The following is a 25,568-nucleotide window of genomic DNA, read 5'->3' on the forward strand; positions in this document are numbered from 1 at the left end:
CAGTGCGCTCAGTTTATCAGCAAAGTGCGATTTGGGAACACCGTAGTGACGACTTGGTTTAACATTACTTGGCAACAGGGAAAGTGGGGCAAGGTGAACTGGTGCATTTGTGTCTCCCATAAAAGCAGCTTCACTTGAAATCACTTTGTGATTGTGCACGGGTTAAAACGTCCGCTGAAGTGTCAGATTCTTATTTAATTCTTCTGCTTTCTGTATCTTCTGCATTGCATTCAGGTTACCCTGATGTTTTGTCTCATAGTGCCGTCTTAGATTAAATTCTGTAATTACAGCCACATTAGCTCCACAAATGAGACACACGGGTTCAGTAAACATATACTCAGCCTCCCATCGGTTTTTAAAGGCTCTTATTTTCAGAATCAACTTTTCTCTTCAGCATCGTGTGAGCTAGCTTCGCAATAACTTGCAGCATCATAAGGTAGACTTGATTAACGCGTAAATGTTCGCAAGGCAGCTGAAGTGCTGCATTATGGGATCTGTAGTTTATTGTGTTACCAGCGCTTCATATACCGGCCATTAATAACAATAATACAGTATATAAAATGATCTCGGGCCGGATATAATTACGCCGGGCGGATGTGGCCCTGCCCTTGAGTTTGACACATATGGACTAAATAGAACTTGAAAAGATATATTTTTCAAATGTGATCGCAATTCAGATAGAGTTGACACACACTACAGCCTGCATGCCTCAATAAGTCATCCTCCCCTCGCTCTTACTTTTTTACCGTTCATCTAATGAATACACTGAGTATGGCTTTACCAAAACAATCATTGATGGCGAATAAAGTATCCATTATTCGAGTATGTAGATCGGGATATATATATACATATATATATACCCGCGTATCGCAGCGGAGAAGTAGTGTGTTAAAAAGCTAGAAAAAGAAAAGGGAACATTTTAAAAATAACGTAACATGACTGTCAATATACAGTATTTGTTTTGTGAGTGTTACTGAGTGTTGCTGTCATCAAGGATTTGATTATCATTATTTCTTTCAATCAGGTTCGTATTTGTAGGATGTGTTGTGTTCAAGTTACATTCCGTGTTTGTCAATCGCTGTAAAGATGACAGGTTTCATTCATCGATTCGTTTCTTACTGCATCAATAAACAGCTCGTCTTCTTCTTTATCTGAGACCTGACACACTGCATGCACGGGTTTTTTACACTGTCTTCCTTTAGCGGGACATTGACTTTTTCCAACGTGTGCTTTGTTTCTGCAGTAGCTGTATTTATGAATATCCTTGTATGTATCAGACGCTTCATATTTTTTGCTGCCTTTTCAATTGTGTAATTCGGTTTTGTTCAGCTCTTTGGAACTGTTGCTTTTATCTGTGCACTGCGTCAGTTCACGTGAGCCGCTCGGTGTACATGCATCGAAGGTTCCCAGCTGTGCTGGTGCCATCTCGTGCTATGTCCATGGCTGTATTTAATGTTACCTTAGTCCTGGCACTTAAAACTTTCTCTCGCAGTTTCGCTGAGTTTGTGTCAAACACCACCCTGACCATCTCATCTTCCTCTCCATAAGCACAGTCCTTCACCCGTGAATATTTACCCGTGGCAGTTTGCTATTGGATTGCTGCTGACGGACGGCCTTATATGGGCAGGCACTAAATTACAAACGCCAGCGGCAGCGTGTCTATGAACTTAATTTAAAGTGTAGGTTTACATCGTGCTTTGTTTCTGAAGTAGCAGAACTCATGAATATGGTAGTATATGTCACTCGCTCGCTTCTTATTGTTTCGCTGCCTTCTCAATTATATAATGCATGTTTTCTTCAGCACTTTTTGGAGGTCTTCCTGGTTTTCTATGTACTGCGTGATTACGTGGGAGGCGTGATGATGTCACACGAAACTCCCCACGGCGTTGAAGCTCATCTCCATTACAGTAAATGGAGAAAACTGCTTCCAGTTATGACCATTACGCGTAGAATTTCGATATAAAACCTGCCCAACTTTTGTAAGGAAGCTGTAAGGAATGAACCTGCCAAATTTCAGCCTTCCACCCACACGGGAAGTTGGAGAATTAGTGATGAGTCAGTGAGTGAGTGAGTGAGGGCTTTGCCTTTTATTAGTATAGATAAGATGAACAAAAATGACAAAAAAATGGCAAAAAAGGCAACCCAAAGCTAACAATCCAATCTATAACCCAGTAGTCAGAAATAAATAAAATCTGACAAATCAGAAAATCCAATCCAGCACTCACAAATGAAGATGTTACCTCTCCAACAATCAATGAGGCTCTGAGGGACTCCTCCACCAGAAGATAAAGGTGGAGGGTGGGCACTCAGTCAGGGTGTCCCGCCTCTTACAGGTTCCACCCACAAAGCACCAGGAGGCCTGAGGCCCAATACACAATACATAACCATTAGATAGATAGATAGATAGATAGATAGATGTGAAAGGCACTATATAATAGATAGATAGACAGATAGATAGATAGATAGATAGATAGATAGATAGATAGATAGATAGATAGATAGATCTGCCAAACCCAATATATCGTGGCGCCTATCCTAGCAAGGCAAAGGTGCAAAGTAGGAACAATCCCTGGACAGAGTGTTAGACCATCACAGAGTGAACACAAATACACACACACAGACATACACTAAAACCAATTTAGCATCATCAGTCCACCTGCATACATTACACAAAAATGAATAGTAATAATTTAAAAACAACTAAACAACCACATACAGTAAAGGGAACTCGCCCTGCTTGAGTAAACATACTAGCTTCCTGCCTTGGATGCCCCGAGTTGATGGCCAACTTCTTCATGTGAGGATGTGAAACACAGAGAGGGGTGAGCCCCACATGATTTATCACCAGCGACACATCACTTCCGAGATGGCTGCTCTTGTCTACAAAACTTCAGTAAGCACCCAAGTTTTGTTAACTGCAAATGACATTCATAGATGCTTTTGAGGAGCAGCAGAAGAGAAGTATGTGATAATCTCTTTTGCATAAAAAGATAACCATCTGCATCAAGTCCACTGAGGTTTGTTCGGGGTGGGAAGGCTGCTCTTGCTTGTGCTCTGCCGTTTCCTTGTTGCTTAATTGCCGAGTTCACCATCTGACTTTCTCTCTATTTTTGCCTCGATTGGTTTGTTGTACATAACAACAGAAGAAATTTCACAAACGAGAGGAGACCATTCAGTCCGTCCAGCTCGTTTGCTCAGCTAATAGCTAAACTGTCCCAAACCGTTGTTGTAGTCTACCGGCCTGTCCTGTATGGCAAGTCCTGCATGGCAAGTCCTGCTTGTCTCAACCACACCTGAGCCTGCTGTGCTGCCAAACCTGTGCCACCACTGCTGCTCCCTCACTCCTTAATAATAAGCCCCTAACACCTCCAGTAGAGCGCACCACATGAGAGGTTTCTTTCTTTCTTTTACACATGGGGACAAATCAAGATTTGATCTTTATTTAAACAGCATCTTTTTAATAAAGATGATGCAATTTCTAAAAAGAAAATTTCACTTTGTAATAATTTGTGCAATGAAAAAAGTTCCCCCTTGGCTCTAATAGCTGGCATTGCGCCCTTCTGGTCAGAGTTTCCTGTAACTGTCTGTCAGTCTCTGACATCCACTGGGACAAAGTTTTTTCCCTCTGCTGCATGCAGAACTCTTTCAGCTGTGAGACATGTGGGAGTGAGGGTGGGCTCTTGCATGAAAACCCCATGTTAAATCTCCCCACAGCAATTCAACAGGATTCTAATTTCAGCTTTGATGTGGCCATTTTAGAATCCTTTCTTTCTTTCTTTGGTGGATTTACTGATACGTTTAGGGTCATTGTCATGTCACAGGGTTCACTTTCGGTTGCTCTGCAGTCTTTTGGCAGATTGTCTCATGTTATCCTCACGCGCCCTCTGATACAATGAAGAACTCCAAATAGATTCTATGATGGTTAGCTTACCTGGTCCTAATGCAGCAAAGCAGCCCCAAACCAGAACATTTCCACCACCACCACGCATTCTAATTGCTGCAAGTTTTTTTTTTCTGTTCAAATGCTGTGTTTGATTTTCCTCTGGTACTGTGGCAAAGTAACTCTACCTGTGCTTCTTCTGTTCAGAGCACGTTGTTCCAGAAGTCCAGTTCTTTGCTTAGGTGTTCACAGGCACACGTCAGTCAGTTATTTTCTGGCCAGTAAAAGTTTCCTGCTGGCACACCTCCCACCTAGATCTAATTTGTGCAGCCTCTAACTCAGGGGTCCTCAGTCACGGTCCCGGAGGGCCGCTATGGCTGCAGGTTTTTGCTCCAACCCATTTGCTTAATAAGAAGCACTTACTGGTCAAGTAACACTTCTGCTTCACTTTAGTCGTCTCGCTTGTTAAGATTTCGAACCCTTATTGCTTATTAAACAGCTGTATTCTTGGTTTTTAATCACTCCTAATTAGCAATAACATGCAAATGACAAAAGAGAGCTGCATTTCTCCATTTTGCTTGTTACCATTTACACTTGTGTGGATTTATAATGCACTATTGGGTTTAATGAAATACTTGGAAGGAAAGTGAAGAGAAAAAAGTGAAGGACTGAGAATTTCTCCTCCATTTTAGCCTTCAGATAATTTGGATGATATCTTTAGAAAAGGGGAGAAAATCAAGGATATGAGAATGACCTGACGTAGCAGAGTTAAAGCACTAACAAGACATGAAATTAAATTATTGGCAAGAATTGCCTCCTAATCAAGCAACCGAGTTAGAATGAAAACCTGCAGGCACTGCGGCCCTCCGGCACTGTGATTGAGGACCCCTGTTCTAACTAATGCAGGGATCTCAAGCTCCGGTCCTGGAGGGCCGCACTGGCTGCAGGTTTTCATTCTAACCCTTTTCTTAATTAGTGACCTGTTTTTGCTGCTAATTAACTTCTTCTGCATTCATTTTAATTGACTTGTTTTTTTAAGATTTGTTCCTCTGAATTTCTTCATTTCTTTCCTTAAAAGGTACTCAAACAGAAATGAAATGTGAAGTGAGGGAGCCAACAGAAGACCACCTAAGTCAGGGCCTCAAACTCCAACCAATTTCACTCCAACCAGTACGCCGACTCTTGTTGTTAATTAAACCCGTTCTTTAATTCCATGGCTTGTTGCTGCTCTCATTGTGCAATAGCAGACATTTCCTACATTTTTGATTTTCTCTTTTCTAAGAGTGCTGATAAAATATTTTGAGGAGCTGAGCAGATCAACATTCCTAAGACCCTCGCCTTTCTTTATTTTCAGATGTTGTATGACGGACACAGATTGCTGGTCATGTGTTATGTTTTAGCTCATTTTGTATCTCACTATTGTTTGGCAGCTAACTAAGGAAAAAAGAAGCAATTAAGGGGTCTGAGTTTTCAAGAGCTAAAGTTAAGGGGTCTGAGTCTTCAAGAGCAACTCAGTTAAAATGAATTCAAAAGAAGTTAATTAGCTCCAAAAAACAGGTCACTAATTAAGAAAAGGGTTAGAATGAAAACCTGCAGCCACTGTGGTCCCCCAGGACTGGAGTTTGAGATCCCTGATCTAATTTGTGCACCTTATCATCAACAGCGACAGCAGCCACCTGCAGGTCCTGTAGTGAAATACTGAGATTCTTAAAAACGTCTTTCAGCATCCTGGTGTTCTGCTCTCAGGCTCAACTCGATGGGGTGGCCTGGCCTGGTCAAGCCGGCAGTCATTTGAAATCTTCTCCACTTGCAGGTGATCTTCTGGACAGTGGAATGGTTGATTTCACGTGGTTTTGGAGATCTATTTAAATCCTTTCTCAGATTCATTTGCAACTATAACTTTCTGAGTTTTCTTTGATCTGGTCATGCTGATAACACACAGCTCGGCCACAAGGAGCAAAAAAAACGAAATGTCTGAGGTTTAAATAAGACCCTCTCTAGTGATGTGCTAATCATTTGCGGCCCCTACACCTAATTTCAGGTATTGGTGGTGGTAATAAATGAAGGGCTGTGCTTACTTTTTCCATATTTAAAATATGCATTTATGTTTATTTAAATTATACAATTGCCTACAAAACATAAACATATGTTGTTTGTTATATCATTTTGATTTGTTAATTAATTGTCTTTTCATATGACCTTCGAGGGTCAGAACACAGCGTCAGCTATTGTACAGCACCTCTTGAACAATTTTCAGGTTAAGGGCCCAATGGAGGAAGATCCCTTCTGGCAGTAACGGGATTTGAACCGGCAGCCTTCTAGATAACAGCACAGGTCCTTAGCCACAGAGCCACCACATGATAGCACCTCTATCCAGATATATTGTTTAAACAAAGATCAGACCTTGACACATCCACATATGTTGAAAAAGAAAAAGCATTTCACGATGTGAACATTCGTTTCCTGTGAGAACCTCCAGGTAGCGCTTGCCACTGTTGACATCAAAGTTCTCGAGTCTGCCATTAGAAGGCGGCTGCACGAATGAGGTCTACATGGGCTGTGAGCCAGGAGGAAACCTTTACTGACAAGGAAGAACACTGTGAATGGGTGCTGTCAACCACAAAGGTGAAGAAACAACAAGACAGAGCTGGTGCTGTCATTGGATATGACACTGGGTACTGTAAATCCTTTACCTGAGCGCAGACATAAAGCTCTTTAAATTGCAGTTGCCCTGAAAAACACTTCACTGCACAAAGGTTGGTTGAATGGCTTGAACGTTAGCTTTAAGATATTTAATGTCAGCCGAGAAAACTCCCCCCCCTTTTCTCTACACACACACACGGTCACAGGATATGAATGCCCTCCAGTAGTCTGGCACTTTCCTGGATGGGTTAGGATACCAGACTTCTAAATGGGACTTCTCCCTGGGGATGATATGAACTGATGAGCTATCTCGGTGATGGCTGCCAGACGACTCGGTTACACAGGCTTATCAAATTGATCTTCTCAAACCTGTTCTGCAGGTTGTCTTTCACAGTCAGAGGCAGTTGCTTTGAATGTGAAAGAAGAAAATCAATCCAGAGGATGGACTCACCACTGTTGTTCATGGTGGCCCAAAACAAATTACAGCTTCACCCTCAGCAGCAAAATCTGGGCAGATTCTGTTCAGTCTGCGATTTCTGTCTGTTTCATAATCTTTATAAGCAAATCTTAAAAGTAAATTAGAGTGAGTGAGCGGCACAGTGGCGCAGTGGGTAGCACTGCTGCCTCGCAGTTAGGAGACCTAGGATCGCTTCCCGGGTCCTCCCTGCATGGAGTTTGCATGTTCTCCCCGTGTCTGCGTGAGTTTCCTCCCACAGTCCAAAGACATGCAGGTTAGGTACATTGGCGATTGTGTGTGTAGGTGGGCTGGCACCCTGCCCGGGACTTGTTTCCAGCCTTGCACGCTGGGATTGGCTCCTGCAGACCCCCATGACCCTGTTGTTAGGATATAGTGGTTTGGATAATGGATGGATGTAAGTAAGTAGGTACACATTTTGCTTTCCAGGCCAGGACGAGAACCAATTTGAGGGCCCCCAATTTAATTAAAAAAAAAAAAGAAAAAGAGGACCCTGTGGTGTCATTCAGGAGCCCTCAGTTGGAGGTATGAAGGGCAGAGTCTTGGCATAGGGTTCTATTGAAAATGAGCCATTCAGAGGGTCCGCGGGACTAAAACATTGGTTTGCTGGTTACACACGAGTTCATGTAAGAAGTGTAGCTGCATTTCGCTAACAAACCCTAATATCATAAATTAACAAGTGTTCGACTTCAATTGTTTTGCCGTTTTTACCATAGCGGAGACCTCCTTACATTAATTACATTGTGCATGCATTTAACTCACTAATATATAAAAGTTACTCTCAGGTTAAATAAACTAACAAATATCAATACTGTATGGAAATTGTGAGGCACACACCAAACAGCAGTTAAGACCAGTAACAGACACAGTTATTTTACAAAGACTTCGCCCCCTGCTCGCTTTGCTCGCCAACCCCTACGGCCTGCGCTATGTGCCAGCCACTTCACGTCTCTGCCACTCGTGTTGTGAGGAGGGGGGCCGAAGGCACCCCAAGGAAACACAATCGCTCCTCCGAAACCACCTCTTAATCGGTGATAAAATGGGAAACAAATACAGTTTTCTGCCGTGCTGCGTGATTTACATCTCGCGCGGCACACTTCTGTCATATCACCTGTGTCCATCTATTCGATTTCTTTTCGCTTTTACCTTTTCGTCAATATCGCATTGAATTTTGATTCCGTGTTTGGAATTACATTGTGACAACGCAACATATAACTGCCCGTGAGTGAATATCGTTTCTTTCTCTCTACAAGAAATGTGTCTGACAATAGCATTCTCACAAATGAGTTGCGGGATTTCACTTTCACCAAACAACAAATCTTTTAATTCTCACGGATACGCTGCTTTTTTTTTTCCCTGATGGCAACACAAATTAGACAATCTACAAGTCTCCGACTTAAAGTTTAAATCTGAACAATATATTTGATCTCTTTTCATTGTTCTGTTATTTCACCGAGTAATAATTTCCATCTGTTTGCGCTAATGCAATCTTTACTGTTCTTTTTTTGGGACTTTCAAATTTTCGTACTTCCATTATCTCCAACCTGCTTTGTATGTGTACCTCACCAACGTTTTTGAATTTTTTATGATGTTCTACTTTGTCATCTACTCTTTGTCTTTTCTTTCCAGCATTGGACGTGGTTAAATCCCTTGGCACAAAGACTCGTCTCGCGGGACGTGAAAGTGTCTCCCTGAAAAAGTCATGTCTCGTCTCCTTCCAACCTTCCAAGATTTTTACAAAGACAAATTGTCTGTCCATAGTTTGGGATGCCTAACATCCTCAATTGCACTTTCACGCTGCTGTGGGACATGAGACATACTTCATAAAACAACAATTGCGTATTTAGCACTAGATACAGCTACTTTTGTGCTGTCCCCCCTCATGCGGCAGTACCTCAGAATGTCCTTCCCGCTGTTGCACTTTTCCCCTTCAGTTGACCAAAGACAATCATCACCATCTGCATGGGGTTTCTATTTATTTACTCCTCTCGAAGTCTCCGCCTACATTGCGAACTTTTCCTGAAATGAGTGAAATGCAGCACTCCCTGAACCATGTGACAGGCTGCTGTCAATCATGGATCCAGCCCCGCCCAGTACTATATTATTTCCATGAGGTCATGCCTCAGTCCTGCAGCTGGAGCAGCCAAGAACTATTCAGACACACATTTCCATCTCCTGAAGTCTGCTTTCCATTAGCTGTAGTTAACATTGAACTCACTCACTTGATTGAAATAACGGCTTTCAATATCCTAGGACAGACATCCCGTCCCCATACCTGATAATGTCTCACATCATGTGAAAAATGCAGACAACAGAGCAAAACTCAGAGGAGCCCCTGTGTTTGACTGAAAACGTGTGCTGTAACTATCAGTGAATATCTGAGAAGAATGGTCTTAAATCAGAGAGGATTAGCACTGTTTGTTGTACCGGTCAGTAAGCGAGACTGCTTTGTATTAAATGGATTGCCTCAGAATCCGTTCCTCTGGCATGGATTGGCTTGTCAAATAAAGAGCAGATGTTACATGTTAATCATGAACGCTCCGCCACACTTCTGTGCACACAGTAAAAATATAGCCAGTTTTCTTGACGTCATTTACATGTTTCTCGCCCCAATGCAGTTTATTGGTGTGGATGTGAGGATTGCTGACACTTTAGAACATGGGGTAATGATTAACCGTGTCCAGAGCTCCAGCACAATGGCACAGCTCAGGGACCAGTTAAAGAGCAGCCAAAGCTGGAGAGGACTGCTTCATACAGGACTTAAGGAGCCACCATGATACACGGTCTGCCTTGGTTGGTTGGTTGGTTTTCACCCGGGCACAGACATGTCTCCACTTTAGCTATGCTGAGCTGCATTACGTAAACATTTCCGGCTTTCACAGCTTCCCTTTTTCTTGTTTTCTTGCCCACATGTGGCAGTACCTTCTTGGCCCCAGAAGGGAATATATTTGGCTATGCTGTCCCTTAAGGCCACATCACATTACAACAACAATTTATTTCATGTATAGTCCAAAATCACACAAGGAATGCCTCAATAGGCTTTAACAGATCCTGTTTTTTGACAAGCCTTGACTCTCCCAAAAAATTACTTGTCCAGCAATTTTCAGTTGTAACCTTCAAAGTCGGAAGCAGTCCATAGTGCACTCCTGCGAAGTCCGGTCACATAGTCTGACATACCCAGAAACTCAATCCAGCTAGTCCACAACTTGCCCGATGTGGTCTTTAATCGTACGGACAGCTCTGAGCACATGACAGCTGACAACCAATGAATGCTCATCTGGAAGTCCAGTGCATAGAAGGCAGCAAAGAGGAAGAAGGAATGTGAGTGTTTTGGACCTCACAAACAGAAGAGAAGCTCGTCTGCCTGAAGTCTTGTGTTTTATGGACCATGATAGAATGGAAAAAAATTAAAAAAAGGAAATAGATTGTGGCTGAATGCACTGTACCTGTTAACCATCCGTGTAGTGCAGCAAATTATTGGCTCTCATTAAAAAAAAGAGTGAGCATGATTACACTGGAAGTTCATTAAATATGAACAGCCAGTGGTTTTCAGTCATGTAAATGGACATGGTCCAGAAATGAGATCTGCAACTGTGACAAGTCTGACAAACCCTACGACTAGAAGTCACACAATGTGACATCGGCTTTAGCTAGTGCAGGCAGTTGCCCTGGAGGACTAACTGTTTAAAGGAAAACGAAGACTCTGTGAAGATTCTGGGATGCATAGACAACATCCACTAATGGGAGATCTAGTCTGATGTTCCTGGATCATGTGGAGAGCCAATTGTGGCTATGGAAGTGATTTGGAGCCTTGGCAAGAAATGACTCTAGGATGTGAATTACAGCCTTGTAGGCAGACATTTACAGAGATGAAGGAGGAGGCCAGGGTTTAGCGAGAGGAAGAGAGAGAAACAAAAAAAGAGAGAAAGGGAGTGCTTTGGTGTAGCAGTGTGGTGGGCAGGTGCCACTGCCACCCCACCAGACAAACAAATGCCCAGACAGGCATCAGCTGTTATTAAATCGCCTTTGTTTACATGGACTTTGAGTTTCCCCTCCATTGTTGTAATGTTTACCCTCCTGTATCTTCTTATAGGGGCAGCGGGCTGCCACAAAGACCACCTTCTATTACAACAGACACAAAAGAGACTGGGCCTGATATACACACTGACAAGTGTTCAGATTGTGAACCACAAGACTGTACTGCCACTCAGATAAGAAAGGCAGACCACAGAGGGCAAGTGTGATTGGGCTCAAAAGACCCAAAAGATCCTTCAAACCAAAGCATCGAATTCAAAATGTCAAATGGTACTCACAGTCAAACACCTAAATCACATACTAGCAATGCTTTTAGAATTAATAGTTGTGGAAAGTTTATCCACAATCTAGGATACTGAATGACACGCAGTGCTACAGTTTAAACTGTTGTGCTGATGACTTTAAACCGCGTGACTTCTAATTCAAAAGGGAAGGATGTAGGAGAAAAAAATCTGAATATCTGGAGAAAAACCTTTGTAGACAACAGGAGAACATGCACGGGCACAGGACTTGGACCCCCGAGGAAGTACACTTTGATCTCAACCACTTTATAATGTAAAAAGTGAAATCATTATGGTGTCCTCTGTATCTTAATGAGGACAGAGTAACATGACAAACTCTTATGGCCATACAGGCTGAGACAGACGAAAAGCTGGGCCAGTTGCTCTGTGGACGCCTAGCGACACAGCACTGGGTGGCACCGGGCCAGCGTTCAGTTAGCCTTTCTTTCAGGTAATAGTGATGCAGACTAAACTCGGTTAATTCATGTGGAGACATTTGGCTGAGCAATCATTTTATAAGATGGAAAGCATCTGCGTCTGCCAGTGTGCAGGGTGAGTTTTCACTTGTTATTCTTAAAGAGTGCAAAATGTTTTGGAACGATAAGTGGTTTGTGGTGCGATCAGCACTTCTGCAGTAGAGTCTATGCCTTCTGGATGGGATGGTTGTGCCAAAAAAAGACCAATTAGTCACTGGACTGTTTTGAGTCACCCGGATAAGATGGCTGGTAAAATAACCACAATAACTACCACATATCCTAAAAAACATGTACACCCAAGCACTATGAATATCACATACAACAGAAAAGATGTTGCTGTGGGGACAAATAAAGCATAACCTATCTATCTGTCTATCTGTTATATAGTGCCTTATCTATCTATCTATCTACCTATCTGTTATATAGTGCCTTATCTATCTATCTATCTACCTATCTGTTATATAGTGTCTCTATCTATCTGTTATATAGTGTTTTTCACATTATCTATCTGTTATATAGTGCCTTTCACATTATCTATCTATCTGTCTATCTGTTATATAGTGTCTTTCACATTATCTATCTATCTGTTATATAGTGCCTTTCACATTATCCATCTATCTGTTATATAGTGCCTTTCACATTATCTATGTATCTCTCTATCAATCAATCTATCTAGTATACAAACAAAATGCAAATAATAATCTAAGAGCTACAACAATTACATAACATTTATTTAAACAAGTAGACAATCACTCACATCAGAAAGTAGCTCAGGAGCCAAGCCTGGACAGGACACCAGTGAATAGTCACCTACAGATGAAGAGTCTAAAGCTGGTCAACTAATATTAACTGGAGGTTACTGCATTGTGGGAGAAAATCCACATGAGCAGGTGAAACGCTCCACACAGGGCACTCCGAATGGCTGACTGCCAGCATGTAGCCAGGTTTTTTCCTCCTGGATGTTCCCACTGGTCACAGAGTAACAACCATCTTATGCATATCATGCAAAAGGGAGTGGACGTATTTAATCATAAAAATTCAAACAAAATACAAAAAAATCCTAAGAATTGCAACAATTATGTTAACAAGTAGGCAATCAGTCAGTCACAACAGAAGGGAGTTCAAAATAATGACATTATAAGAGAACAGTCGCAAGTCTTTGTGTCGATCTCCAAAAAAAGAATGAAAAGGGCATCGGAGGAGTCCGTCTCAGATCCCTGGCTGTTCCCGAGGTGCCAGATGTTGCACAGGCCACTCGCCAAACTGCTCAGAAGTGTCAAACCTACGGAGCTTGTGAGGAAGGCAACCACCACAGAGGAACAGCCTATGAATGTCAAGGCCTACTGTGCCTTCTTCAGGGCCGAGGCATGTGGGACTTTAAATCAGTAAACAACCAAGTAGAACCAGAAAGATAGAAAAAGAACATGAAACAGTGATAATCATTTTTTTTATCTAGAAAAATATTTTTTTCATGTTTTTGTGGAGAAATTAAATTCTGAATATTCAAACTCAGCAGAGTCGACAGGTGGCCAGTGCTGCACAATGCCAAGCAATGTGAAAAACGGAAAAAAAGAAAAACAATTCTCACGTAACTCGCTGCATAATCCACATGTCTGATATCCATTTGTATTATCAAAACGTACAAAGTGTGTGCAATGTTTGCTAAAAGGTTTGTGGTGGAGTGACGTCTAGCATATACTGTAATTTGATGAATATTTTGTATGTCTTTATGTGTAAGCTAGACAAAGCAACTGTAATATTAGCCTGTGTTTCAGGGCTCACATTTAACTCCATTTGCAACCCCTAACAGGAGCAGCCGAAAGAAGAAGAAGAAGCAGCTGAGAGCAGCGGTGCTTTGATGTTTACCTATCCCCCCCATCCTCTCCCCCCCATGTTGTTAGGACTGACTCAGGATGAGGAATTTATGGCAGGGGAGACGGAGCATCAGACCAGCTTGGCAAGGAGGACTTGTGTTTGGGCTTACATGGGCCTATCAGGCATCACCTACAGGAAGGCAACTGGGGGACGTGTTGTACCTGAGCGCTCTCATTGTTATCTGGTCAGGAAGGGACAGGTAAGTTAATTCTCTGAATCACTCTGAAATCTGGCTGTTTATGACTAGTTTTGGTGGAGGCCATTCTGTACCACGACACCTCATTGGTTTGTGGTTTGTGATGAGCATCGTATGAAGTTGGTCAGCCCACCTTTACCTTTCTTTCTCACATTCTGGCCATGAGGAGAAGACCATGATGAAGACAACTTTATCTCAGCAGCCATATGGAGACAAACATGTGTCCATTTTCAGCACTCTGTTCAAGTCCACGTGGCAGCAAAGTCAGCAGATAAAAGGTAAGCTGAGAGTCTCCAGTGGACTCAAGATGAACTTCTACTTAGGCTGTAAGCGTATGGCTTACCAATATTCATGTAGTATTCTCTTTCCTTAATATTTTTGGGCATTTTTTCAATAATAGATAATTAAATGTGTAACTTAACTCCTGTCTGAGGTTACAGATGTAGAAGGGACGTGGGGAGGAAGAGCTGAAGTACCTGACCACAGTGTGCTAAAGTGTGTGGGATTTTCGACATTTCATTAAGCTCTACGCAATAAAGAGCATAAAAGGGAAAAACAGGTTCACCATAGGACCTTACACAACAAAACAAGAGGACTTCCTGAAACACTGCATTGGACCTAAACAGGGAAGACATAACTCCCACAATGCCGCCTCTCAACCCCTCAATCATTGGTGAAGAACTGAAGTATGGCACATCCTGGCCACAATGGGTTCTAATCCCTTTCCCAGTTGGGTAAAAAAATTGAATGGATGGATATGTTTGGGGTCATCTGCCAAGAACAGTCACCCCCAATATGACAGGTGGTCTGGCCCCAGTTTGGAGGAGGCTCCTCCTTTTTTTGGCTCAGAAGTGCTTCCTGGTTGCAATGATCTGGCACTGGAAGTACTTCAGGGTCCAACATACAGGAAACTGCTCCAGAGTCGGAGTCGGGGTAAGAGGAAGGACAAAACTTGCTGAGGAGAGTTAATGATGAAGAGGAAAAGAAAGACAAGTATTAAAAGAATCATATCATTTTGTGAATAAAGGAGGAGGAAGCCTGGCACGGTAAGCACCCCTTGTTGGCCTCACTGGCACCTCTTCCAACAGCAACCCAAGCTTTTCCTAAATGGTCTCCCATCCAAGTACTAGCTGGGCCCAAACATGCTGAGCTTCACTTTGATGAGCTATGGCTGCTAAACCAGAAAGTGCACAAAAAAGAGCAGAATTCCCAGTATTTAAATTTTAAAGACACTTCATTTCTCATTTGCAAAAACAGATGCAAAATCGTCTAAGCTTACATGTAAAAAAGTCTGTCGATGTTAAAACTTCCAGGGTAAGTAAGTTTTTCATTTGTTAGTATAAATATGAAATCATCAGCCTTCTGGCATACATCGCTACCTTCATGGGGTCAGAGCCAATGTTTAAAGCTGCTTATTGGAAAGAAAGAATGGCTGTCCTGGAACACTGAAGCTCATGATGGAACAACAAGAACCTGATGATAATCTGACCATCCGCTGTCTTCCATTCACATCAGATATGCCCGAGTGTGCATGCAAAGCAGGGCCATTTTACCAGCATCATAGGCTCCCCCGGGCGCTGGCACCCCTGTTTTGATAATAAAAGAGAAACATACATAGGCATCAAAAACATTGTGGGTCCCCAGCCAGTGCCCACTGTGCCCATGCGTTAAGACGGCCCTGAAAGCAGGACTCTGGAGCAAACAGTGCCACAGGTTCAAACTGAAGCCCCACGAGCTGAGAGGCAAGCAAGGGTTGTGGCGTAAGGAGGAACCCATAAGCGTGTGAACTCTCACACAAACAGAGATGCCGACACACAGAAGTAAGCAGTACAAAGCATGGTGGTCTGCATAAAGCGAACCCCCAACCTCACAGAACCCTCCCTTCATGAGGCGGACTGGTGGTCCCCAACTTCCAAGCTCCAGCTTTATCCACGTGAACAAATTGTGGGGAGCTGGGCGAGTCAGTCATTCCTCTAGACAAGTCTGGCAGAAATCCTCCTCGCGAGTGAGCCATGCAGCTCAGTGGGATTAAATCAGCTATTGTCCGGTTGTTAGACGCTAAAACTCATTTGATGCCAAGTAAGATTGCTCATCCATGCGCGTAGATGTTAGAATAAAGACAAGAGCTCTCGCGACTCATTTGTCTCAGTAAAGAAAGCACCATATGACCAGACAGATGTTCACTCCTTCCAACCTGCAGAGTGATTACCAAAACGGCCACGTGCCATCATGCCGTCCAACGCAGTCATTAGCTCTTCTGACCAGTAAGGAGTTAGTAGTGGTGTTAATATAGCCTATTAATCGAGCGTAAGGCAGGACACGGACGCTAATACGGGGCCAGTTCAGAGCTGCAAATTACATTAATACAAAACGTCTAAGGACGCAGGGGGAAACCATAGGACTCAAGTGCAGTGCCAGTAAATTCTCACTCTTTACTATGCACTTCTGGGCAGCTTGATGTCCTCAGAAGGCACACTAGTGACAGTTCATATGTGACTTTGGCTGTTTTTATAGGCTCCCCTGCAGCTGGCTCTGAAGCTTCTCATTGCCTTGATGGAATGGCAGGTCATACTGTTGGTTACTCTTGTAACTTGTACTGTTGTCACCGTCCTGCTCCATTGATAGACTGAGGAGATCGTTCCTCCCTCACACTATGCAACTCTTCAATTCCACCCGGGGGGGTAAACGTTAACATTATACAAAGTTATTGTCTGTTATACCTGCATTTTTATCACTCTAATTTAATATTGTTTTTTTCATCAGTATGCTGCTGCTGGAGTATGTGAATTTCCCCTTGGGATTAATAAAGTATCAGATCTATCTATCTATCTAATATGTTATATAGTGCCTTTCACATTATCTGTCTAATATTTTATATAATGTCTATCTATGTTATATAATGTCTCTATCTATCTATCTGTTATATAGTGCCTTTCACATTATCTATCTATCTATCTATCTACTATATTATATAATGTCTCTATCTATCTATCTATCTGTTATATAGTGCCTTTCACATTATCTATCTATCTATCTATCTACTATATTATATAATGTCTGTTTCTATCTATCTATCTATCTATCTATCTGTTATATAGTGCCTTTCACATTATCTATCTATCTATCTATCTAATATATTATATAATGTCTCTATCTACTATATTATATAATGTCTGTATCTATCTGTTATATAGTGCCTTTCACATTATCTATCTATCTAATATGTTATATAATGTCTCTATCTATCTATCTACTATATTATATAATGTCTGTATCTATCTATCTGTTATATAGTGCCTTTTACATTATCTATCTATCTATCTAAAAGTGCCAACAGCGTTAGCGCCAAGCATTGCTCAGGAAACGATATAAGCGTGTTTTACATAAGTGACAGGCCCGACTGTTAGCCGGGCAATGGAGCAGAAACATCTTCTGCTAGCCTCATAATGGTGTCTAATAAGAAACGTTTCTCAGCAGCCGAGGTGTTGTACGCTCTTGACAGAGTGAATCAATCTTCAGGTGGTGACACTGAAACAGACAGTGAAATCGAAAAGTGACACATGTGGAGTGTGCCGTTCTGGAACAAAAATCCGCAAGGCATCAGGCTACTGCTGTCCGGACTGTGACGTTGGATTCTGTATTTCAATGTGCTTCTAGTAGTACTAGGGTGTTGTACCGTGTTAGCCATTATGGATGAGGTGAGAAGTTAAGTAAAGTGACAAAGTGACACCTTTTATTTCCTGAAGAAGGGGCCTGAGTTGCCTCGAAAGCTGGTATGTTGTAATCTTTCTAGTTAGCCAATAAAAGGGGTCATTTTGCTTGACTTCTCGCCACAATGTGCTTTTAGATATTCCACACAAACCACACATTGACAGCATGTACAGTATTTGCATTATTTTATTATTATTATTCATTATTTTTATTACTTTCTACATTTCTGACTTTGTACTTTTAGTGTTTTGCACATTTTACAGTAAAAGATCAGATTTCACACGTGTGTCATTTTTCAAGCCAATTTAATGCATCGCTTTTTATGTGTTTTTTTTTTCGAGAATGTAACGTGAAGGAGGTTAACTGCACTTTCCTGGGATGTGGGGTCCTTTGTAGACTGGGTGACCAGCAGCCGCCCCACCTGCACTTCAGAACAAAGCTAAGGATGTTTGTGCCCAGCCAGTACTTGGACCAGCTTGGGTTGCTGCTGGAAGGGGTGTTGGTGAGGCCAGCAGGGGGCGCTTACTCTGTGGTCTCCGTGTATGGACCCCAATGCCGCAGTGCAGTAAAAATGTCTGTCGTCCTTCAGATAAGACCCTCGGTGTTCATAAAAGATCCCTGAGCATAGGGTGTACCCTGATGTCTGGGCTAAATTGCCCACCCTGGTCTGGTCATTCTAGGCCTTTAATCATCCCCTGTCTTTAAATGTCTCTCTCTCTCTCACCCTCTTGCCACCTAATGTGAGGTGAACATACTACGTTCAGAAATGGCTGCCATTGCATCCTTCAGGTAGATTAGTGGTGGCTGAAGTGGCTCCTCTACCGTTTCTATAAAGCAGTCTAAGTAGCGAGAAAAGCGCCATATAAATGGAATGGAACTATTGCTTGGTAAAGAACCAACAAGGGGCCTTTGCATAAGAAGTTGGTCCTTTTGGCCTTGAAAAGATTCACAAATCGAAAATGTAAGGTACGCTGCAGGATACAAACAGACCAAGAAAACCTGAACTCAGCCTGTCTTACTGTGTGCAGCAGGAGTCCGGTGCGATTTCACAAATCTCTGTTCTTGTCTATTCGTGGTTATCTACGGATCCTGTTACAGATCTAAAAACATATCTTTCTGGAATCTTCATGTGGATGATTCTTTTGGGATCAAAAAACGGTTCCCCCATGCCACCTTAAAATCTTTATTTTTAAGAGTGTACCCAAACGAATGTGAACGCCTGAAACTGAGCGCCGGTGCCTGAAACAGTCAGGAGCCGCGCCTTCGTGTATCTCGCCATTGCAGTAGTAAGTTCAGTGGACAAAAGAACGTGGAGGAGTAAAACCTGAGGTGCCCCTTCGTATACGCAGATCACCCACTGGATGCGGGGTCCGCAATCAGTGCACTGGCTGAGGAGGCGGCCCATTAGGGGTTTGCACACGTCCACCATTCAGGAACTACGCTGGCCAGCCAATGGGATTGCACGTTTCTTGCCTTGAGTCAGGTAACTCCTCCCCAAACCCTGACTGTTGTGTAAGCAGGCGTATCACGTGACATCCCTGAAGTAAAGTGACAGCCTCCTCAACGGAGCGCAGCTCTGGAGGTCCGCAGCTTGAAACTACTGGGGTTATTGCTGTTTCATGAATCGTCACATTAACGTCATGGACAGTCACCTATTGTCATCGTTTTGCAGTGAGATGACTTCACGTCAACACCAGTAAGGAATCCAGAAAAGAAGAGAAGCAACTTGTGTTGCACTTGCAGGTGTGTTTAGAGACTCTAAACTTGTCCAACTTCCAGCCAGCTAAATAACGTTACATCAGACGTTACGACGCTAAAGCTGGAGCTTTACTGGAGTGATAGTTTTGACGTTGACCGTTTAACAGATATTATAGGATGTTACAGAGCCTAGCTGACGAGACCCAGGACCCCTACACATTGTTAAGGGCTGCCAACATTAGCGGACATACAGTATGAAGTGCTCCGAGTGTCGTTGCATTGAGGACGCGTTTGTCAACTTCACCAACACACACCCAGGCTCTCCTGCTAGTGAGTTACAGTAAAGCAACACACAATCCAGAAAGAGCAGTGAGCTCAGATGAACTTCAACTGCTGGTGCATTTTATTGGCAGCACACATTGCTGATTCAGTGAATGCCTTATTGGTATCTGCTGTCACTGGAAGGACAGCATGAAGTTTAGATAAATTCATTAGTATGTGTCACATATTCACATAATAAATAATAATAATTCCCTACAGCTTTTCTCACTACTTAGAGTGATTTACATTGTGAATGGGGAGTCACTTCAACCACCACTAATGTGTAGCATCCACCTGGATGATGTGATGGCAGCCACTGTTGTGCCAGTACTCTCCGCACACATGGTGAAGTGGTGAGAACGAGCCACTTAAAGACAGGGGATGATTAGGGGTCCAGAATGACCAGGCCATGGTGGGCAATTTAGCCCAGACGTCAGGGTACACCCTACTCTTTATGGGGGATGCCCAGGGATCTTTTACGATGACATGGTGTCAGGACCTGATTTTAAGGTCTCATCCGAAGGACGGCCCCATTTGTACAGCTCAGCGTCCCCATCACTGCACTGGGGTCCACCCTGCTGGCCTCACCAACCCCTCGTCCAGCTGCAATCCAAGCTTTCTCCTGGATGGTCTCCCATCTAAGTGCTGGCTGGGCCTGAACACGCTGAGCTCTTTGCAAGTGCTGGAGGTATGGCTGCTGTTCATTTTTTAATTATCTGAATATTCAGCTTCATTTTGACCCTGTATTTACTGCATTAAGTGAGTTTATTAATCCCACTCAGTAGCAGTAGTACTGATAGTTTTTATTTCAATATTATTATTCATATTAGTAGTGGGCTGGCACCCTTCCCGGGGTTTGTTTCCTGCCTTGTGCCCTGTGTTGGCTGGGATTGGCTCCAGCAGACCCCCCGTGACCCTGTAGTTAGGATGTAGCGGGTTGGATAATGGATGGATGGATGGATGGATGGGTATTAGTAGTAGTAATAGTTTTGTTTTATAATATTATTTTATTAGTAGTAGTGGTAGTATTAAAATTGTTTTTGTTGCTGTTGAAACACATGTTACAAGTGATAATGTATCAAGTAACAAAGAGTAACAACACATTGATACCCTGGACCATTATTATTATTGTTGTTATTACTATTATTATTATTATATTATTAGGCCTTCATTTCTAAAGGAGACAAATCCATTGACATATCATGGCTATTAAATACACTGACATCTAAATCTTTGGGTTACCCTCCGGATTGCAGCAAACTTTCCAATTATTAGTTTGTCCAAACTTAATTCTCATCGCGACATATTTGAGGTCCTCAGTGGCCCGATGATGTATAGGCAGCTTAGCGACGGCCAGGGTCCCACGGAGGCTGTCATGTGGTGACCTCATAGGTGACTCTGCCTTCAGAAAATGTAAACGTGTGCTGTTGTGATAGGCAGCAAAGAGTCTGAAGAAACCGCTGAACACTAACTTTCAAAGTTTTGGTTATTTTAAAATAATATGCGACGTTAAAAATGATAGTTAAGGCTGTGATGGGTGTTTCTTTGTCAGTTTATTAATTATTTTATGTATTCCTTGTTCCAATTAAGTGCTGTTATAAGAAGCGCAAATATAGTGGAGTCAGGGAGCGGCGTGGAGACAGGATGGGGGGCCTCAAGGAGACCCCACTTTGAATTGTGAAGGGGGTCGAGGGTCCGCCAGGTGTTGCTCTTCGTCGGACACCGCCTGGCCAATTCACTCACCCGAAGGGAGTATCGCGAGCGTACACGGTGGACGGACCGAGAGTTTTTACCGATACACAGACGAGCACACAAACCCGTGGCGCATAAGCCGTTTCGGAAATTTCGTAATGCGGCCCGAAAGCAATGACTGTACCAGTTTCCATTCGTCTTTTGCCAACCAAAGAGAATGCGACATTTCCCGTCACGAGTCTTAAAATGCCTAAACCCGATCGCTAACTTGAATTTATAGTGGAGTTTCGATTTGTGCCACAGAAGCCGAATTGGAGCCGAGGAGTGGGATGAGAGTTACGGGTTGACGGAGGACTTGCTACAGGCAGAGGCTCTCCTGATCCCCGTCTTTTGCACCTATTTGCAGTGTTTGTGTAGTCATCCCGCTGAATAACGTGAGCTCTTTCCAGGGCCAAAAAAGAACTCCACCCCAAAATAAAGCCCACCGCAGCTCCGAGCCACTAATATGCATGTCGGCGTCTCTTTCTTAATGGAAAACTTTTATTTGCGAAACTAAATGGCAGCATGCGGCCATCTGGAAAATAAGACTTAAATCCACTTCGAAATCTTAAAGGATCATCGGGACTGAATCTGAAACCAGTGGTCGATTACATTGTGCACCACGCAAGGCGCTATATGCCCTATGAAACGGGGGCTTTCTGAATCGCACTTTGTTAACTGCAATCTTTGCTATTTGATATATCGTTAAAAAAAATTACGCATCAGGCCGGTCTTCAGTAAAAATCTACCGCTTCATTTTCTCTGAACTTGATTTTTTTTTTTTCGCATTACCGGGTCGTGGACTGGCTGCCCCACCTGAAATGCAAGTCCGGACGGGACGCCATCACCGCTAATCAGATGTTATCCGGGTACTCCAATTTTAACTTCGCCGAAACACTTCCATGGAACTATTTTTAAAAACACATTCAGAAGATCACCGGCAATGGAGTGGGAACCTTCCTTGCAGGGTTAGACTCAGGATAAATGGGATGGATATCCCATCGACTAAACCATTTTTAAAAAATTGTATATTCATGGTAAAAAAAATTCCACCAGCGTTTTTGCAAATTCGGGCACTTTGCAATGTGCAAAGTGAACTCGTCATTTTACCCATGTGAGTGTTTCTCAATCTTCTTTTCAGATATGTTACAACACCATGCATATCACTCATGCCGCCCAGCCCTATTGTGGTCTGTCTGTGCCGCGGGCTAAGCCGCTTTACTGTGACAGATTGATGTGCTGGGGTCCGTCCAAAATGACGACTTTTAATACACGTTCGTGCTTTACAGTAAGAATACCTGACTTTGAAGTTTAGTATTCACTGGACAACCTTACGATTTGTTGTACTGCTGCTTTCTTCACGAATCCCGTATTAAGTGGCACTATGAAAAGTGCTATATAAAATTTAGATCGATCAATTTATATATGGAGACTGCAGATCTTCCAATAAAACCCAGCCGTGAGTATAAAGCATATGATTTCTAACGTAACTCACACAGATACGACGAAGATATTAAGGCTGATTTTTATTTAGTAAAAACCTCGGCTTTTGTAAATAGGAATGTGCTGCCCAGATTAATGTATAGAGAGTAAGTAAATCTCTTTAATCCCGAATTTAATTTAGCTTCTTGCACCTCTTTTTACGAAGCCTGTCACCAGACGAGGGGTTCATCGACTGGAAGCTTTCCTTGGGTGCGCCCTTCGAACTAACTTCCAAAGCGCACCGTATACTCGCCGGTCAGCTTTGAGACCATCAGGCAGTGTATAAAAAGATGTTTCAAATCCTCACTGCTGCATTCTCAAAGAAGAAGGTGCAAGATCCCCGACACAAATGGCTAAACAAAACACTCTCTTAGTAAAAACTTGAATCTGAAACTCACTTGAATGAGAATCCCGGGGGAAGACGAGCAGCTCAGAGTCGTCTGTAGTCTTGAATGAGTGAGACTCACACAAACCGACTGACTGGGCGCTGCTAGAATAAAACTTCCTGCGGAGCATTCATTAGGCGCGTGGCCACGCCCCTTTGAGGGGGCGGAACTGACGCCGCGGTGCAGAGGCAGACTTTCCAGCGCCAGCAGACAATGCGGTGTACAGATGTGCGGGCAGGCGTCGACTTCCGAAATCGTTCGACTCCACGTCCGCAATTAACTGAAGTCGTATTTGAGAAACTTACTCGGTATGTGGGCTGGTCACGTGGAAAAGTAAGTACACCCCCATAGAAACTGTTGACTTTTTAAACATATTTGAACAGGCAAACAGTAGACATGCAAACAGTGACTACAGATAAAGGTGATATAACTAAACAAATGACACATACAACTGACATTGTGTATTCATTCTCATAATCTAAATGAACAAAAATGCAGGTTTGTCACATGGAAATAGTAAGTGCATTCCTACATTTATCATCGCTTCAGATCCATAAAATTAGAATCAGGTGTTTCAGATGTGGGCTGCTCATGTGAAAAAGTAAGTACACCCCATGTGCATTGTTGACGTTTTCAACATATTTGAACAAGCAAACGTGAGATCTTCATGCAAACAGCGCCTACAGATAAAGTTCAGGTCAGATTGGGGAACATGCACCGGTACAGCACGTTGCTGCACCCACGACATGACAAAACAGTTCAGGATCCTGGTTGGCAACCCCCCAGGCAGAAATGCGGTCCAGTACCACCCTCTGGAAATGACCCTCTATCTGCCGCAGTCCGCTGTTACGTGTGTGTCCCCTTGTCCTGGTCCAAAGTCACCCTCTGGGAATTGTGCCACATGTGCCTCATTTGGGACTCCATGAGCAACCACTCATTCTACACAAAGTCAAACCAATGGTACCCAAGAGGCGCTTTTCCACTGCATAGTACGGCACGACACGATTCAGTTCAGCTCACTTTTGGGGGTTTTTCCACTGGGAACAGTACCTGGTACCTGGTCCTTTTTATAGTACCACCTCAGCTGAGGTTCCAAGCAAGCCGAACTGTTACCAAAACGTGACGTGTAAACTCTGCTGGTCACTGATTGGCCGGAGAAAATCGTCATTACTGCGTCACTGAACTTGTGACACGAGACACAACAGACCCGCTAGATTTTTAGCACAGCCAGCGAAGGTTCGGACGCACCATTTTGTTTTAACCAAAAATGGCTGTTTCGTGGTCTATTGAGGAAGTACAGACGTTCCTCGTTGGTAGCCGAGCGGATCCAGCGAGAGCTGGATGGGGCGACGCGGAATGAAAACGTTTTTCAGGAGGTCACTAAGCTCTTGGGCGCACACGGCTACCATCGGACTTACAAACAGTGTAGGGACAAGTTAAAAAAAATGAAGAGCAAGCAGTAGAGGCGGCACAACTATAACGACACGTGAATAATCCCGCCCACTCTAAAGCGGTAATAAACTGCAGTCGAAAGGCAAACCGAGAACTGAGCCGAACCAAGGTGAGCTGTACTGAACCGTTCTGTGCAGTATTATGCAGTGGAAAAGCGCCAAAGGATTCTCTGAAGAGACACAGCAGCACAGGAGTCCAGTCTTCATCTCATGTCACTGGATAGCATCCATGACTCACAACCATATACTGTAGCAAGAAAGGAAGCAGCAAGACTCTGAAGACTTGGACCTTTGGTCTTTTGCAAAGATATTGGGAGTGCCACACACTGACTTCAAAAGAAGAGTCACCAGAGACATGAATGCCACTGCCGAGGTAAGTAAACCTCTCGACAAGATCGACATTCTCTCCGCAGACAGACACCCTGCTGATGGCTGTGTCCAAGAGGTCATTAAAGTCCTGCATCTTGGTTTTTATTCAGGACACTCGCAATCCCAGACACTTAGACTCCTCACTCAGTCTCTCGAGAACTAAAAACATAACAAATATGTGCCTTTTTCAGTCATTTATATAATAAAAATATAAATAGAGGTAAAGGGACTGGGAAAAAGAAAGTCAACCCTTGTCCTCTAAAGCTGGTATTGCCCCTTTTATTAGAAATAGCTTCTTGTAGGCGTTTTGCACAACTGCCCACCAGTCTCTAACATCAGCCTGGAGACATTGTTGACCACTCAGATTGATTGTATGTACCGCCGTTTCAAATCCCCCCCACAACATTTCAAAGAGAAACATATCAGGGGTTTGACTGGGCTGGTCCACAACCCTCCATTTCTTTTTATTGAGCCATTCTTTGTAAAAGACGAGTAAAGACACTGAAGCCGTGCGTTCCTTTTCAGCCTTTACTAGTACTGTACACCGAGTCTACAAAA

At 43.1% G+C, this 25,568-nt stretch overlaps 1 protein-coding gene across 1 annotated transcript in view; it reads right to left on the reverse strand.

Annotated features, from left to right (window-relative positions):
• LOC120525043 (macrophage-capping protein-like) overlaps positions 1-23,324 on the reverse strand; it is a 39,913-nt gene extending 16,589 nt beyond the window's left edge. Inside the window, exon 1 of the mRNA XM_039746995.1 lies at positions 23,203-23,324. The gene's annotated coding sequence lies outside the window, so the exon portion shown is untranslated. The remainder of the gene's footprint in view (positions 1-23,202) is intronic.
• Positions 23,325-25,568: the final 2,244 nt, after the last annotated feature.

This window comes from Polypterus senegalus, chromosome 3 (assembly GCF_016835505.1).
Source record: "Polypterus senegalus isolate Bchr_013 chromosome 3, ASM1683550v1, whole genome shotgun sequence".
NCBI classification, from domain to species: Eukaryota; Metazoa; Chordata; class Cladistia; order Polypteriformes; family Polypteridae; genus Polypterus; species Polypterus senegalus.